We start from the raw sequence: 16,261 nt of genomic DNA on the forward strand, positions 1-16,261 counted from the left end.
CAAGAGTTTTTGTTTCATTTCATTTAGAGAATCCGTTGGAGAATGTTTCAAGATGTAGAAGCCTTACATGTGAAGTATCCCAAATGAAGATGGAACATCTGTGTTGACATTGCTTTGTGTTGTGGTAAGATGAAATGATTCTTATTATATCAGATTGACCTTTGGAGAATGTGATGAGAAATAGATGTGTGTGTAAATAAAAATTATGAAGGTTTGTAACCCAGTACATAAGTTTGGGTTTCAAAAACAACTCTTTTTTTATTATTTTGCAATGATCATTTTTTTGGCTCCTTAAGAGGAGTGGGGCACACAATAGAGCACTCAGATTTGTTATTGTTCATTTCCTACTATGTGTTTCTATTATTTCTATTAGTCTGTATGTCAATACAACAGCCATAGGAGGTGAGTATTATTATTCTCACTGTACAGATATGGAAAATGAAAGTTCAGAGAAATGAAAACCTCATCTAAGATCATGCAGGTAGTAAATGACACAAGAGTGATTTGACTCTGTGCTTTACTGCTTCTGCTATCCTGCTGCCTCCAGCATTTGTGATGAGTGAGGAGCCAAAGGATTAACATAGGCTGAGGGCACTACCCTCAAGTTTTCAACTGTTGATTAGAAAAGAGTCTTAATTACCTTCCTTCAAATAGAAAGCCAAAGTGAAGGAATTTCTTTTGTATTTTCACTGCTCTTGAAAAGAGAAAGATTTCTGTAGGTCATGGACTACTCACATAGATGATATTTCAAAGAAATTGAACGTTATAGAAAAACTGACATAGGAAATGTGTGCTATAATTCTCCCATTCACCTTTGGTATAAAATGAAAATTTGTGGTAGGCTTTCTCTGTACAAATACCCTGTCGTGGCTGAGAGCATAGTTTAATGGAACTGGTACCAATTCTTCCTTTATGGAGAACTGGTATATGACTCAAGCAACTTGAGTTTCTTCCCTTTTCTGTTACTTGCATCATGAGGTTGTTGCAAGATTCCATTTAAATAAGAAATAACACATGGGAGGCACCTATAATTCTGCCTGGCACAGTAAATAGAAGCCATATCAAAGACATATCACATGTAGCTGTGATGTAACCGCTATCCAAATACAAAGCTGTTATTTTGTCTTAGGTCTATCCATGAAGATCTGTAATTAAAGGAGTGTTTAATGTGTGAAAGATTCTCTCCGTTCAACATTACTTAAAGTTAGGCTCAAATGTATTTTATTTATGTTGAAGACATTTGTTTGGGGCAGTTGCGGATGGCTGATTGAAACCTTTAGAATACCAGCATACTTCAGGTGCATTAATTTATAAATGGAAGTACACAGGCCCTTTTATCCTAAGGATTCAGCAGTACCATTGGATTTAGCTGATCTAGCTGTCTTATCTGAAAGTTTTCAAACAAATTATCCCTACTGAGTCGGGTTTGCTTGGGCTATTCAACAGTGACACCCTTGGGAACCTATAAAGCGTTCTCTCATGGACTTCATGCTTTCAGCCTTGCTTCTGTGTTGGTAATAATCGGCAACATTGCTGTGGGAGCAGATAGCACGCCTGCAGTTGAAGATTATATTTTCACTTTGTATGTTGTGAAATGGAAAAATAAAAACAGACAGCTTTCGAGATTCTGAGAGGAAACTTCCTATCATCCTTTAGTTCTAATGTGTGTTTTCACTTTTTTATGGTAGAGTAAGAGCCTATAAAATTAATGAGTGCAATGACGATATTAGACTAGAATCTCCAACATAAATAATTAGAGGCTCCCCCATAGCACCGTGAGAAGGGAATCTAGGCCATTCTTTATTGAAGCTATTTTCAATTAGTTTACATTCTGAAAACACCTGCAAAATTGTCTGTGACTTCTCCTGTGCTGTATTGCTTCTCAATTCAAGGGTTTTGCATTTGAACAGAAACTCTTAAACAAACAATCCCAAATTCCCACTTTACATCTAGCTTTGCATGAGTTCAACATTTATTGTTTTTTGTTAGGAATAAAGTGTTCTTTGCTTAGGCCCTCATTTCTTTTTGCTTTTTCTTTGTAATGACTGCATACTTGCTTCATATCTTGCTGACTTTTAAGATTGAGTTCAAGTTACTTAACCTCTTTTAATCTCGGTATTATTAATCATAATATGAGGATCATAACAGTTATATTGCAGACATTTTAAGGTTTACAAAAAATGTGTAAATCACCTACTGCTTAGAACATTGCTGATGATTTTAAATGGTAGCTTTATCTCTAGATTTGCTTGTAGGTTTGATAACATGTGACCCCCAAATATTCATCAGTAATTCCTTGGAATCTTCCAGAATAAAGAAAATTGGTTTAGAAAATTGGGTTGACTCATGAAGGGGTTGGAGGATATTAGAGGAAGCCTCAACTTGCACGTACATGGCAGGAAAATAAACATTTTATTCATGAATTATCAAGCCAAGGAAAACATTTATCTTAGGTTTGTTCATATTACCTGTAAGATAATGTGCCTTTTCGTAAGCTTTCTCATATTTGTATCTCTAGACCAGTAATTCTCATACTTTAAAATGCTTACAAGAACATAGAAGTTGATAGAACAAATAAGTTAAAAAAAAAAAACCACTGTCTCAGCTAATAACAATAGGAATCCTGAGTTGGCTAACGTTTATTGAAAACCTTCTAATAACCAGTTGCTTTCATATGTATTAGTTTATCAAATCTTGATTGTAGTCCTTCTTAATAGTTAATATGCCCATTCTGCAGATTAATAAAAATAGATTTACAGGAGTTACTGGCTTATAAAGGTACAAAGTGAGGAAGTGACAGGGACAGAACTCAATCTTGGCACCATGTCGCTGTGCAACTGCTACAGCAGCTTTCTAATCCTAGGATAATTCAATTTTCTAGTCATGAAAAGTTTTGTTTTATGGCCGCCAGCAGCATAAGCACATATGGAAACAATCAGCCTGTATTTGTTTTGTTTAAGCTCCTGAACACTTAATTCGCCATCACCTGCTGAGTTGGACTTTGAAAGGCATCAGTAAAGCAGGCCTATTTCATCTGCTTTGCAAAACTGCTCAGAAAGAAATTTTCTGGGGAAGAAAAAGTCTCAAGTATTTTCCATAGATTCTTGTTGTTTTTCACCAGTGTGCTTGTTGATTCTCATCAATTCTGCCAGTCTCCTTTTTATATAAGTTTGGTGAAGTGTCTAAGTTCTAGTCAATGGGAGAAGAGCTACAGTGATCTGTGCCATGTCCAGGTCATGTCCTCCAAGGGTGCATGTGCATGCTTCTCCTTCTTCCTCTAGTAACTTGGAAAATGAATGTGGCATGGGATTTCCTGCTGAGAGATCTTGTATGATGCAATCAAGGACAGTTGTCTGAAGGTAGAACAACATAGAAGCCTTGTTTCCTGGCTTAATATATACAGCAAAACAGTCCAGGATGGCTTCTCTGCTAAATGTTGTGTGAAAGATAAATCAGCTTCACTTGTTCATCCATTGCCATTAAGCCATTATACATGGCGGAAGATACACCCTAATGAATGAATGTATTCTTCGATAAATGTGTTAGCCATGAATTCCTGGCATACTGTGACTCCTGTGGGAAGTCAGTCTTAGCTGAAAAGAAGCACAGGTGTCCTATAAAGAACCCTGTGGTGGTTACCTGAATAGTGTGTATCTAGACTTGAAGCATCTCACCTTGCCCCTCTTACTTCTTATACTATTCTTCTGACCACCTTCCTCTAGCTCTGTTTTCCTTTCAGTCCATGTTCTTCCAGAGAAATCATAAATGTGTTACTTTTATCAACTCTCTTTTCTACTAGATTTATCTTTTATGGATTTATAGTATGAAGGAGGCATATATGATATAATAGGATTAATGAACCCTAAGATGAACTTCATAGTCCTCTCCCTGCTTAAGGATATTCAAAGTAAACTTATAACACACACACACATATGCACACACATAGCAGGCTATCCAAATAAAACTGTCTACAGACTACAGACTGACTACAGACTACAGACTACAGACCAGTGGGCTTCTTAAACTTGTGATACCTAGATAACAATGTTCAAATCTACACAGTCTATGAGATTTTCTTCATTGTTCCTTGCATTTCACCCAACCCATCACCTGGTCTGTCTTCATTTTGCCTGCAGGACAAAACTATATTTTATTTTTTCACATTTAGTATGTCTTGCTGGATCTTTATTTTAAAGGATTTTAAATCTATAGATGTTTTCATCTAGCCAACGAATGCCTTGGTGTCTATGGAACAGTGTTCTCCTAGCTTTACAGTTGAGTCTTGAGTTACTGTTTAACAGCAGTTCTGCTGCAGAGAATGCTCTCTACCAAATGACTTGTTTGACGATTTTATCGGCACTCAGTCGTAGACTTAGATTCTTTGGCTTTTTATTTTGCTTCTTAATACTACAGTTTGTAGACCTTCTGACTAGCAGAGTGCATGCTTACTGTGTGCCTTACAGTAGTGCATGGTTGGTTGGCTGCTACGAGGGCACTGTTAGTTTAATCATTCTTTCTATCCCTCCCTTGACGCTTTCCTCTACCTCTGAGCATCCTTGCTGGTGCTTTCAACTCACTAGGCTACACACAGTATCTCATTTAATTCCTTATACCAAGGAAAAAAGTATAATGACCACACTTTAGTCACTGATCCAGCAACCATTTACTTAGCATACATTTACTTAGCATTTATTTGTGCCAGCCATTGTTTTAAGCAATGGGGAGGAAGGCTCAATCAGTCTTCCAGTTTCTCAGTCTTTAGTATGGAAGATAAATAAGTTTTAAAAGCCCCAACTTTTAAGTATAATAGTGTAAAACTGAAGTCTTAGGGGCAAGGAGCAGAGGAGAAAATGTCTCAGTGTTACTGGAGAGGGAAGAAGGGCAAAGATCAGGAAATGTTTCATGGAGATTCTACTTCAGTTGTGTGTGAGAACTGGATGAGAGAAACTTGGCAGATCAAATGATTTTTCCATCATGTCACAGCTAGTTGTTGGCAGAGGATGGACAGGAATTCATACCCAAGTGGTTCTGATACCATAGCCTCTGCAAATAGCAATTTTTGCTGCACAGTTCTTTGGGTCTTGGTCATTTCCATAATGGAATGCAAGTTGGTGCCTCTCGCTGCAGACCCCCATTACTTATTCCAGTTGCTTCTCAGTTATTGTTATATTATAGCCTAGCAGTGAAGATGGTGTACAAAGTCACGTGTTTTTCAAGAAAATAACTCCCAAATCTTCAATTTCCATATGTACTCTTTCCTAAACGTGGTCCATTTGAGATTCCTCTTCTGTTCTGCCAGTTCTCATTTCCCACCTCCCCTTTCACAGTTGTTCCTCTTTCACTTTACAATACAAAGACATGCCTCTTACTATTGTCTTTATTCTAATGGTATACTTAAGGAAGAAATGAAGGAGGAGCACCTTATTTCTTTCAGATGGCAAACTTAAGGTGATGCTACTGTCTTAATCCACCTGTTGTTGCCTGTCACTTGACCAGTCTTCTATTCATCCACCCCTACCTTCTTTCAGATTCTCTCTTATAAGATGGAATCTTGAAATACCTATATCTCACAGGTTTTAAGGAACGTATTATTTAAAACATATATCAATTATTTAATAAGCCAGAAATAATGTGCTTTGGAATTATACAAACATATTCTAAATTCGTGTTGGATGTCAACTTTGAAAAGGTGCAGGAGTATATAGTGTGTTTGTGTGTTTCAAAAAATATTTCAAATAAAAATAGATTTAAAGCCCTCCTCCCAAGTGTTGTTTCTCCAGGAAGCTGCTGAGGTTGGGTGAGAGGACACATATTCCCAGATCTCCATCATTCCCCAGGCTCCCTACCTTCAAGCATTTTCAGGCTTATTTTTGAGGTTGTTGGATATTTGCCTTTTGGATTATGCAGACATTAATGGTCAACTCTTTGAAGATAAATATCACCCAGGTATTTTGCAATGCTATTATTCTCTAGTTGATTTTACTGTCATTTTTTTCATTGAAGAAATTAATAGATAATATATAGGCTGTTAATTTTATCTGAGTTAAAAATTTTTGATGCATGTAATAGGTTTCAGGACTTATGTATCAAATGAATGAATAAATGAGTGAAGGGTGTATCCTAATGTAGAAATGAAATGATAAGAGTTTGAGATACTTCTTGAGAACGTGAGAACAATCATACTATATGTATGAGTATTTGTGTAGTTTTGAAGATTTATTCTCTAACTTAGGGAGCATAATTTCTCTTGCCTGGGCCTATCACACAGTATTAGATAATTTAATTACACAGTATCATAACCATGCAAGTGCCAAGGAGGCACTTGTGGTGGTATCATTATCTGTTGTTCCAAGCTATATCACACAATCATGGAGAATAGGAGAAAAATGTGTTTCTTCTCAGTTTTGAAGAATGACAGTAAAATTGTGATTGCGACATAATTAAATCTGTATATCTGAATACTAATAAATGCCCTGCTGTGCTAGAATTTAGAAGAAGTATCAGGCCTTGTCTGGCACTAGTCACAATCTCTAAACTTTTTTTTTTTTATTGCTTTTGCAGCTAATGACTAACTTGAGAACTTTCAAGAGAATTTTGCCACTTTATATCCACACTGAACTCTATTACTGCATCAGCTTATTTTCCTTCAACTTTACTTGCTTCTTTCTTTTTTCATTTCCTTTTCTCCTGCCTTCTCTCTCTTTGTGTGTGTGTGTGTGTGTGTGTGTGTGTGTGTGTGTGTGAGAAGGAGGAAAGGAGGACGGAATGGTGGTAATTTGGGGTGAAGAGGTAAATATGAATGTTCCTTTTAAGATGCATTAGTCAATTTCTTCTTTTCAGGGGCATTTAAAGCAGAAAGTGCATAAATAAAATTAATTGCATAACTGTGTAGATACCTATCAAAATCTCGATGTGTTCAGTCCCCATAATTGGCATTGTATATTCAAAGTAAGTTTTGCAAACAGCAGGAGCACAGGCTGCCTGAGAGCTGTCTGTTATGTCGGGGCAGTCGGCAGTAATGGAAGGTCTGTCAGCAGTCCTTCATGGTTATAGCAGCCACTAGCCAGGGTCTCACCAAATCACCTTCCCTATTCCAATTTCTTACACATAGGCACATACAAAGTTTTAGGGCTCATTTCATGATGTCATTAGCTGCTGCAACCCTGCTGAATGTGTTGACATATAACCAAAGTCAAACAGCTGTGTTAGTTAAGATGATACTAGCTTTGATAACAAACAAACAATAAATCAAAAATATATATAATAGCTTAAGCAGAATAGAATTTTATTTTAGTCATTTAAAGTCAAAAATAAGGGGGCTGGTTCATGGTCAACTCTCTTTCGAGTAAAGATTCAAAATCTGGGCTCCTCCCATTTTGCAGCTTGTTATTTTCAAAATGTGACTTCCCAGAACACACTGTTTAGTTTCATTTAGCTGGCAGAATGGGAAAAGACATAAGGAAAACATGCGGGAGCTTGTGGGCCAGGCTCAGAAGTGGTGTTTCATACTTTGCCTTAAGTTCCATTGGCTAGAGGCTGGGATATACAGCCTACCTGTGTGTTCAGGAAGGAGAAAACACAGTTTTGCCTAGTAGCTAACTAGCATCATGTAGGATTTTGAAACTACAATCATCAGTAGTTGTATAAAGGGAAGGAAGATGACTAAAAGCAGAGGCAGCAGAGTAATTGGAACATGTAACACAGTACTTCAGAAATGATTTTTGTAATTATATTGATTTTCTCATGTAGAGTGAAAAATACTGATTGGTTTCACAACTATTGACAGGTTCAACAGCTGCAAACAATGCGGAGTCGCACTGATATAGGAAGCTTAATTCTTATAAAGGTTGAAAGAGAAGTTGATCTGTTTATTCTGCTTCTTATTCTAGACTGGGCTGTAGAGGACTATAAGTCTTAGTAAAGACCAGCTTTTATCTCAGAAGAAATCAGGAGGGTGGAGACAGAAACGCACCACAGTCCTTCATTCATTTGTCCCGCACACATTTATTAAGTACCTTCTATACTCTTAGCCTTGAAGATAGAGAAGTTAATAAGATAGAACCTCTGCTTTCAAGACATCACATGTGAGTGGGAGAAACAGACCTGTAAACTAATAGCCAATTATATTATCATAGTTTAAAATTCTCTGAAGGCATAGTTGGGGGAGTGATTACCTCTGCTTAGAGGTACCAGGGAAGATGGTGTAGAGGAGATACCATTTAATCTGCAGCTGGAAATATGAGTCTTTACACACAGAAGAGAGACTTTTAGGGAGCATTCAATGCATGAATAATGTATGAAAAAGCATGGCAGCCCAAGGATATGAAAGAATGTGGCATGAGCAGAAGTAGGAGATTCTTTTGCATTTTGGAAAATAGAGGCTTTATAATAGGATGTAGCAATTTGGGAAAGTCAGTTTGTGAAGGATGACTTCATCCTCCAGGTGAATGGAACTGTAGGTCTTTGAGTGCGATCCCAGTGGAGGAAGGAGTGAATGATCTCCCTGTGTGCTGCATTTTCACTGTCAGCCCTCTGAGAGTCTTCGAGCTGCCTTCTAACTACATACCATAAGGCACTCCTCCTCACTCACCCCCGTGGTCACTCTTTTTGCACCATATGTGTTGCCAGGGAATTATAAAAGGAATACAGCTACAAAGATAAGATTTGCTGAAATAAGTGCAGAAAAATAATGAAAAAAGCAAGTGTCTTGTCTCTAAATATAAGTTGTCTTTACATAAATATGATGAAGCACAGTGTCCTTGCTGTTCAACAGTCCCTAATTGGTGGTTCAATTTCTGCCTGAGATATCTTATTTATTAGCTTTATATGTTCTGAGGAAAACGGGATGGGCAAAGTCATGGAGATGTGAATAGTATAAGGTGTGTTATAGTGTACAGTATATACTACTTATCATAAATTTAAGAGGAGAGTGATGAATTGAAGAAAGAATAATTAAGCATAAGGAACCAGAATTTAAAGATTTGGAAAATATCTCTGCCTATCCATATTGCAGAAAAGGAGAAAGCCTTTTGGGGAGAACACGAAGGTCGTGGCTGGATAGTTACTTCATGAAGAGATTATCCGTGAAGTTAATCAGCCATCTCAGCAGAAATTGGGAATAGAGATGGATTATGTTAGTATAGACACTGACTGCTAGTTTGGACTAAAGGGGACAGAGACCCTATGAAATAAAGGAAGGTTTTTGAACTTCTAGGATTCTGCAGGACAAGACAATAGAGCTGTCCACTATCCAGCTGTGAACATGCCCCATCCTTCAAGAAAAGCGAAGAATGAACCTGAGGGTGATTCATATATTAGCCTAGACTTCAGGGACAAGGCTGTCACCCATGGTCAAAAGAGTAGGGGCTGCACCAAGGGCCCAAGGGCAGAAGGGGTAAGGCGTCTGCCCCAGTGGGCCTGGAAGGCAGGACTCTACCCAGATGGCCCTGGAGGGCAGAGCAAAGAGCTAAAGCAGATTATTCTGCAGCCTTAGAAACTAGTGAAACTTGCCTTGCTAAGTTTTGGACTTGGTTGGGACTCTTTGCCCCTTTGTTCTTTCTGATGTCTCCCTTTTGGAATGGTATTCTCTATCTCCAGTCTGTTCCACTGCTGTATTTGGAAGCACATAACTTACCCGGTTTCACAAGTTCTCATCTGGAGGGGAGTTTTGTCTCACAATGAATCATACCTAGAGTCTCACCCATACCTGTTTTAGATGATATTTAGATAAAGACTTTGGACTTGGAATTGATGCTGGGATGGGTTAAAACTTGTGGTACTGTTGTGTGGGGAGCCACTCATGACCTGAGGACTGCCGAGCACAGAACGGGCCAATAAATCCCAAAGTGCTGGCGTCAGGCTCTGAGATTGATCTAACAAAGACAATCTCTGTCCCGCCACCCCTTTTCAGGAAAGAATGCACCAGGTGATCTAAAAGCCCTAGGAACATCCTGAGCCATTAAGCTACTGATGATCTTTGAACAGAGAGATACAATCAACATACAAGTTAGTGATCTTAGTTTATAGAAACAACAACCTTAGTTAGTGATCTTGGTATGTGGGAACATATACCCTAGTTTATGAGTATTATAAACAACATTGATCTATAGAACTATGCACAAGTTAGTGAGTTTAGTACACACTGTGTTTAAACCATAAAACAATACCTGTGCCTACTTGCAAGAATGCACAAGGTAGTCACTTGAATTTGTATAAATTAACTGCCTGAAATAAACTCGAGGTCCACTCTTGGCTTAGCGTCTTGCGGGCTAGAGTGAGACCCTCTCAACCCCACCTTCTAGTCTTGTCTTTCTTTTCTCAGTCCTGCGGCACAGGTTTCTGGACCTGATCGATTGTCGGCTGGCTCCGACACTGTTGCATTGGGACGAATGTATTTTGCAAGCCAGAGGACGTGAATTTGGGGGGTGCAGAGGGCAGATTATTGTGAATTGACAACATCCCCTCAAGATCCATAAATTGTAGTCCTAGCCAGTATGACTGTATTTACAAATACGTCCTTTATAGAGGTAATTAAGGTTAATTGAGGTCGTAAGGATAGAGTCCTAATCCAGTAGGACTGGTGCTCTTGAAAGAAGAGGAAAAGACACCAGGAGTGTGTACCCAGGAAGGAAAGGCTGAATGAGGACATAGTGAGAAGGCACTGGTCTGCAAGGCAGGGAGAAGGCCCTCAACTGAAATGGGTCTGCCAGAACCTAGATCTTGGACTTCTAGCCTCCAGAACTGTGAGAAAATACATTTTTGTTGTTTAAGCTACCCCATCTGTGGGATTTGTTTTGATAGTCCTAGTTGACTAATGCAGTGTGTTCGTATATGACTGCCCAATTATATGATGAAAATAATAATGATGATAATAATAATAATAATAGTTGATCATATGCCAGATAATATATCAAGCCCTTTACATATGTTATCTCATTAATACCCTCTTAAAAAGAAAAAGAAAACCTTTGGTGATTGTTGTTATTATCACCATTTTACAGATTAAGAAATTGAGATCAAAAAGGAAAATCACTGTCTCCAAGGAGTGGAGAACTCATTGTTATTCCATTGTAGTGTGGTTCCATGTGACCATCTGCAAAAAAGCTTAACATCTCTGACCTTTAGTTTCCTTGTACATTAAGTGATGATGACTGTGTGCTGCCTTAAATGATGTGTGTGATGGCTTAAATAAAATGACTTAAAGCAAATCCATTATTTGCACTCTGGTTATGAATATCAGCATCACTGTGAGATTTTGGTGACTCTATTCTCACTCAAATCACTGACTTTTCACAAGACTTTTCTCAGTACATCCCAACACTACTGTCAAATTTCTTCCTTTAGAACTTTCATGTGTAGGTTTTTGTTCTGAGTACTGATTTGTCATTGGAAAAAGGATTTGAAAGTAGGCTGTTTTTAATGACATTCTTTTCAGATGCTAGAAGAAGATTGGTTGCCTAATGATTTCATTGATTTACACCTGAAGGATATTAATAGAAATACTCTGAGAGCCTACCTGTATTGAATATTTAAGGGGACTGAAACATGAAAGAAAATTTAGGTCTTATTATTAGCCTCATTCATGTTGGGCACCATGCCTTTTCCCCCCTTGCTATCTGTTGTTTTCCTAACAAAGTCTAGCTGTCCCCCTTTTCCCATGTAACAATAGCTTTTTGTCGTTGTTGTTAATACTTCAGGTTGAACTTTATTTCAGCCCGTTTCCTAACTAAAGTCAAAGATATCAATTTCTGGCAAACAACTGAATTGTAAAGTAATCGGAAAGCTTAATAAGAAATAACTTTCAAAGATGTTAAAATGATAACGCAGATTAAAAAAAACACAGACAGATTATAATTAACCCCTTTTTGCCTTCACAACATACAGTCTTTAACTGCCTTGATTTAGATACAGCTGCTGATTGCTTTTTACCAAATAAATGTGAATAGACTTCTCAGTATGCATTTTTGATCCCCATTGCTATACATATGAAATTATTAAGAATTTAAGTATTCTCAGTTTTTATGCAAATATATAAAAGGAGTTCAGGTGTTTGTATCCATCAAGGTTTATCATATTGTATTATTTAACTTTTATATTGCTTCTTTTTTACTGTCCCAATCTAAATCTTTTTCTATTTCTTAACTATAGGAGAGCCACAAAATAGAATAAGGAAAAAAAAAAGATCATAGAGTACTGCATCAAGAGCCTTTTTTAGCACAGAATGTTTTGACAGTTCCATGTTTGAGATTACCAGTGAGGATAAAACATGAGGGGGGAGGTTTTATCACATTTGAATGTCCTCATAATTGCACAGCTATTGGGGTACTTGAAAAATGAAAATCCCTGATCGTGCTTAACACGTTAATCCCTTTCTTAATGTCAGTTGCTGAAGACATCTCCCAGGAGTTTATAGGTCACAAAGACATCCTCTTTTGTATTTTTTTCTTTATTTAGTCTTGGAAATAAGAGTATTTCTAAAACAAAAGCTAAAGCCCAGTGTTGCAGAGGAGGGCATTTCCCACCCACCCATCTTGAGTTCTTGTGGCTGGACTAGTAGTGATAACAGACACAAGACGCATTAACAGGAGAAAAAATGAAACAAATTTTGATACATGTACATAGGGGTCTCATAGAACTGGGACCTAGTAAGTGGCCAAAGCAGGCAGCTTTTATATTCTTTAGATAGAGAAACAGTAAATGTGTGAGGAATTGATGGGACAAAAAAACTTAGGATTCAAATGCTTAATTAGTGGAGAATCTAAACAGAGTTGAGTTTGGGGTAGTAAATTAAAGACCTAATAAGGTTTGTTATAGAATTTTCTCAGCCTGAATTCTCTGTCTCTAGTGCTGAGTATTCTTCAACCTCCAGATTCAAGGAGTGTCCCTTTCTGTAGAAGACTTATTTCCTGCTTTTAGGGGGCCAGAAAGGAGGGTCAGAGTGGCCCTCTTGCATTAACCATTTCTTAAGTAACTTTAATTCAAAATAATCAATATGCTACTGAGGCACATTTTGGGGTGGCCAGCCCTGGGCCCCAACACTAGCATTGATGAGTATCATTCTCTTGGATTTTTGACACAGTTTCTCTTAAAGAAAGATACATTTAAAGCAATGGTACAGTTCTTTAGTACAATCAAAACCAGTGTCAAACCTCCGATCTCAGAATATTCCACTTTAAATGGACATCATTGTTACCATGATGAATTTATTCAGCAGACAATAGCACCATTACCAAGGCAATCTGAACTAATCTGAAATTGAATCACCCCTTCCATTCTGTCACAAACATTGGGGAAATTGAAGCAATTTTAGATTAAGACAAGTAAGTATCATGCTCTAAACTTTAAATTGAATTCAAAATAAATTGAACTCTCTATTGTCTTATTTTTGTTGTTTTACCTTTTTATTTCTTTGTTGCAAAGAGCAAAGTTACAGAAGGTTTCCTTTTAAACACATGGAATTGTGTACTAGAATATCAAATACAAATATCTGTAATAAAAGGTATCCAGATTTGTTAGCAATTAAAATTATTTCCTTCTTTAATACAGAAAGTTTCATTTTCATCATTCTCAGGATGAAATTGTTTATAGCTTGTGACAGAAGGGAAGAGACGTAAACCCTTGACATCAAAGTTATTAGTCAGTGTGTCAGTCAAAGTCAATTAAAGTAGATGCACAAAAGTAGGCATTTATCTGATGGACCCTCCTAGTTCACACTAGTCATTTAGAAGCTCTTTTTAAGAGACTCATTAGCTTGTCTATTTTAAATGACTGCCACTCTCTGGGCAGACTGCCTTTAGGTTCTGTTTCACTGAAGGGTAGAATTCCCTTGAAAGACAGCCATGTTTATCAGCATAAAGCAATGTAATAGGCATTGAAAGTCATGTGTGGGCCAAAAACGATTCAGAGGGAAATAAAACATGTTGCAGTTACTGAGTTCAGCTACTTATTAAAAGAGTTGGCATCTTCAAATAGCCAAACTCATTTTTCTCCCTCAGCCTTCTCACTGGCGGGGAGGAACTGTTATACTCCTGTCAGTCCTCCTCTCCTTTTCCCCCACAAAATACTTCTCCATCCTCGTAAACTCTTCGGTGCCTGCCTGTAGACCTACTCTGTACTGCCATCAGATTTCTGTCCATGGAGTGGACACTATACTGTCTTCGCCTGCTGCCTTCTCACTGATGCCTGAAAGCAGGAGGAATACATTCAACACCAAGAAATAGGTTTAGAGGTGGCTACTGATGGGTAAATAAAGAGTTCTGTTCTATTGGTGGATGAGGAGGCTTGAGACTCAGTTTAAAGAGAGTTTTTTAAACCTTGCAGAGGAGTTTGGGCTTAAACCGAGGACTTTGGGGAAACCCTGTGAAGCAGGAGAGTAGCATGTAGAGAATTATTTTTTAGGAAGAGCCCTCTGGCGGTGGGGTTAGGGGATAGATTGGTTTAGAGGTAACTAAAAGCAAATAAACTATGTAACAGAAGGTTGTAATTATGTGTTAGAGAAGTAATTAGGGGCTAGCAGTAGCAATGAAAATGGGAGTAAGTGATAGAGTTGAGAAGTATCTGGGTGCTGTGTATATAAAGCTTTGTAAGAAGATGTTGGGCAGGAGGGTGAAATGGAAGACCAGAGTGGGTCCTTGGTTCTTGACTTGGTTTAGGACACTGTAGGAGGAAACACAGGCTTAGTCAGAAAAAGATTACATTTGAGGGGCTTGTAAAACAACTAGAGAAACTCAGAAAGTGCTGAATAGAGGTAAAGATTTGAAAGTACCTCTGCCATTGGATTTCTCTGAATATTAAATGAGGTAATGTCTGTAACGTGCTCAGCGCGGTGTCTTAAACATAGCAAGTGCTCAATCAATGGTAGCTGTTGTTCCTGGTGATGGAATGGAGAATGAATATTTTGACTGATCTAGGGTGGAAGTTTGTCTCTAGTACTGAGTCAGAGGGACAGGGGCCATAGAGAGAAAGAGCTGGGGCTCTAAGAAAGGATGTTTAAGAGGATGGATCCTGGAAACTCTGCTCCATCAGAAATTAAAGGGAAAAAAAGGCTACCAGATGTCCAGAAAAAGGAGTGCATGTTCATGAACAGATCTTGAATATGATACATTTTTGCTTCATGAAAATCCATCCTATTGCCAGATCCTCCTCTAACCTTTTATTTTCTGAGGCACCTGTTACATTTATTTTGACCCCCTAAGTCAGTATTGCTGCAACATAAAAACTTTTTGCATTTGATATCACTGACTGATAGTGTCTTTGCTAATCAGTTATATTCCGGCCCTGTGTTTCCTCAACCTAACCTTGTAGCCAAAAAATTTAAAAAGCAATTTTATACTGTGCCATGCCTCTGACAAGGGTCCTTATGTTTCTTCACTTTACTGGGTGAACTCTGTGGCCATGGACGAAACATGAACTGTTTCAGTGCAGTCACGGAAAGTGTAGCCCCAGATCATGGCAGGACACCTTGATTAGAAGGAAGTCTGGTCAACTGGCCTCTCTTTGCATTGCAAATGTGTTTGATGGCCATGAGTAACTCAGTAGCAGACAGAATGGATGGTACCTGCCCAGATGGAGGCAGAAATGCTCGTGGAGGTGCTGTAAAACAAGCTCCTAAACAGCCAAGAGACACTGAGCTGTCTGCGGGGAAATGAAAGAGAACTGCAAATTAAGCATGGCACAGATATTCACTGTTTTAAATTAGTGTCTCTAACTCCTATAAATGCCGTTTAGGGTTTTCACATGCTCCAAACTGTCATTTAATCTGGAATGATGTCATTACGTATTTGAGAGTCGTTTTGAAAACTTACTGAAAACACTCTGACATCCATACCATAGTGTATACATCTGGGGACGTGGTGGCAGTTTATTTGCTGCTGCAAGTTTAATCTAAATCACCACATATCTAATTTATCGTGAAAAATGAAATTCAGGAGTTTTTCTTTCCCCTCTCTGTGTTATTAAACAATCTTGAGTTCTGCCAGAAGTGGAAATAGCTCATGTGGAAAATATTTAATTGCTTGAATTCATATGACAGGAGTGTTCTGAATCTAAAACAACATATAATGAAAAGCAATGGAGTATTATTGCCAAGACACCTCTTCTCACAGGCGATTTTCTAATCCCCAAAGACTCTCCGGAAGCACGCTGGGCTATTGGTCAGAGGGAGTGGAGCCTGGACTTAAATCTGCTATTAATTAACCACAGGAACTTAAAAACTCTCCCTGCACTCCAGTCTTCTCTCTCTTCTTCCCCCTTCCCCTCTTTT

The 16,261-nt window shown here is 38.1% G+C and overlaps 1 protein-coding gene across 2 annotated transcripts in view; it reads left to right on the forward strand.

The window, feature by feature from the left end:
* Positions 1-16,261, forward strand: part of LINGO2 (leucine rich repeat and Ig domain containing 2) — a 1,052,619-nt gene that overhangs the window by 215,651 nt on the left and 820,707 nt on the right. For both annotated transcript variants that reach the window (XM_072959270.1, XM_072959269.1), the window contains exon 2: positions 28-124. The gene's annotated coding sequence lies outside the window, so the exon portion shown is untranslated. The remainder of the gene's footprint in view (positions 1-27; positions 125-16,261) is intronic.

Source organism: Vicugna pacos, chromosome 4 (genome assembly GCF_048564905.1).
Source record: "Vicugna pacos chromosome 4, VicPac4, whole genome shotgun sequence".
NCBI classification, from domain to species: domain Eukaryota; kingdom Metazoa; phylum Chordata; class Mammalia; order Artiodactyla; family Camelidae; genus Vicugna; species Vicugna pacos.